Source organism: Montipora foliosa, unplaced genomic scaffold (genome assembly GCF_036669935.1).
Source record: "Montipora foliosa isolate CH-2021 unplaced genomic scaffold, ASM3666993v2 scaffold_388, whole genome shotgun sequence".
NCBI classification, from domain to species: domain Eukaryota; kingdom Metazoa; phylum Cnidaria; class Anthozoa; order Scleractinia; family Acroporidae; genus Montipora; species Montipora foliosa.
Genome location: NW_027179688.1, coordinates 30,001 through 32,500, shown reverse-complemented (window position 1 = coordinate 32,500; position 2,500 = coordinate 30,001). Strand labels below are relative to the sequence as shown.

The following is a 2,500-nucleotide window of genomic DNA, read 5'->3' as shown; positions in this document are numbered from 1 at the left end:
TGTATGTGGCACAATCCGGGAAAATTATTTCGTTTGTCCATCATAACCAGATGTCATTCACTAAGTTTTTGTGATATGAAGAAACAGAAAGAGGTGCAACACGGTTTGAAATTTAAACGTGATTTGCAAACCTCTGGCTGAAATATGAAACTATTAAGTTTAATCCTCTTACTGTTCCGGGGGAAAATGGTTAATAATCCACTGGATTACTCAAATCGTATAATTTTCTTAATTTCTTTTTATTCGATCTACAAAGGAAAATATTACATAATTTCAGCTTCTATGAACTACAATAAAATACGGACTACGGCGCTTAATTTCAACAGATTTCACATCATCGATCACTTACTTCTGTGTCGATATCCAGTAGATTAAACAGTCCTCAAACTTCGGTACCACAGGTTAGCAGAAATATAAAAACAGGTCGGTGAACAAACAGGTTAGCATAGGTCCATTGGCAAAACGTCCCAGAAAAAGTGAACTTTTTTCATGTTATCCGGTCTTATTAATGTTACTAATCTTAAGGTAATCAAATGTCAATCAAGAAATCAATTAACAGAATCAAATAATCTATTTACTGGGTTGCCAGTATGGCAAACCCATTCGGAATCTGTGTTTAATTTCGTGGGTTTTTTTGTTATTACTGGGTTGCCAAACCCAGTCGGAATCTCGGTCTCATTTCGTGGGCTTTTTGTTGTTTTTTGCATTTTTTTCCGTGTCGGGAAAAGTCTTGCCTGTCACTCCCCTGCTAAGTGGTGTCTGTGTATAGAGTCTTCTGTGCGTATTTTGTTAGGTTTCAGGGGGCTGGGGTAATGCGTAGCTTGCTCTGCACAATTAACCTGTAATGGCGTCGAAAGTCATTGTAACGCGAATGGCGTTTTAGTACATCTTTAAAGAAAATATACTCATATGGAGCTCAAGAATGGAACGTCAAAACAGGTGGTGAAACATAAAGATCTGGAATCTTAAAAGCGACGAGTAATGGACTTCGACAGCGTGAATCTTTTGCCCGTCGAGCCGAAATCAAAATGAGCTGTACTTCTAATATTTCGCCAAGGTGGTGTTACGTACAACACTGAAATCAAATGGAAATTTCTCTGGTAACTTACGGGTTCAACAAAGACAGAGAAGGAATCGAACACCACAAGTAGATCTGTGATCTCTGTTGTGTGTCTCACAGTGTTTACTGAAGTCGCATCTATTTAAAGTTTGCCTGTTTGTCTGGCAAGTAACATTCATTTTGTACTCAACTCTTCAAAGGTTAAAAAAAATTGGAAATGTGACAGTGAAAAATGATTTGAATGAAAGCTTGTTGTCTCTTTTGTGCTTTATTATTTACGGTCAAGGTTCTTTCGAAAAGGGTTTGATGTGAACTGTCAGAAATTTATTTAATTACTCGGAATACCTGAAAGGTATCCGAGTTATATTCTGGGAAGAATTTAGTTTTCTGTGCAGCAAATGGACAATAGAATTAGGATGCGGTGATTTCATTGGCTAAAAGCAATGTACTACACCCCTCCGAGCAATACATTTGACCTCCCTCTGTGACAAAACAACTGCAACAAAAAATGAACACAAAAGCGAAGGAGTAGATTTCAGATAGCGAGAGACTTGAAACAGCCTCACGTCTAACAGAATTAGATAAAAATCGGAATTTATAACGTGCAGTGGAGCAACTAAATGATGGGTTCTACGTTGGGGCTTCAGCGTGACTCGTTTAATTTCGTTTGCTGATTCAAAGCCCATGTTCCACGATATTCTTGGTTTTCATGTGACGTCATCAAAACTAAAAAATAAGGAATTGTCAATCCTTTTCAGATTTTAGTTTAGTTAGTTATTAGAACAGCTGAAGACCTGTCTTTTCACAAATTTTCAGTTTGGTGGGGTTTTCCGTCTTGTGATAAAGCAAGGTTGAATTTCTAAGCTTTTGCGTGACACGATGTTAAAATTGCGGTCGCGAATGCTATCACGTAAGTTGTAAAAGTGACTTATCCGCTGAGATTTTGCAATCTGAACAGTCCTTGTATGAGAATAAGTACTCACATGGATGTTTATGAGTCCTCAGAAGACGACTACTCGTTTTTTTTAGCAAAAGTCGATGACATATGTTTTTGTCAGCTTCCGGCCGCCATATTTGTGCCCATGAGAGGCACACAAACATGGCGTCTCCATACAAAGCCTTATAAATTTAAGTAAAACATTTCTTGGAATATCTCCCGCACGAAACATCGCACAGACCTGAACCTTTGTGAGACTGTTTGAATATTCATCTTTTTTTTATCTCTTTCATTCTTGACTTTATTTTACTAAATCGCCAGTACAGAACCTCCAGCAGCGGTATGTTATAAATGGCCGAGATTTCTTAGTCTCTTTCTGCCTCAGCTGTTCTTTGTACGAACATCATTCGCCGATGTCTATTTTTTCTTTTTATTGTTAGTTTCTTGATCTTCATGTTAGTTAATACCTAGTGGTTCAACACTCTTAATTTGGAACCTTCTGC

General features: G+C 37.7%; 1 pseudogene; it reads right to left on the bottom strand.

Moving 5' to 3' along the window:
* LOC137987758 (uncharacterized) overlaps window positions 1–82 on the bottom strand; it is a 5,624-nt pseudogene extending 5,542 nt beyond the window's left edge.
* Between the last annotated feature and the right edge of the window lie 2,418 nt (window positions 83–2,500).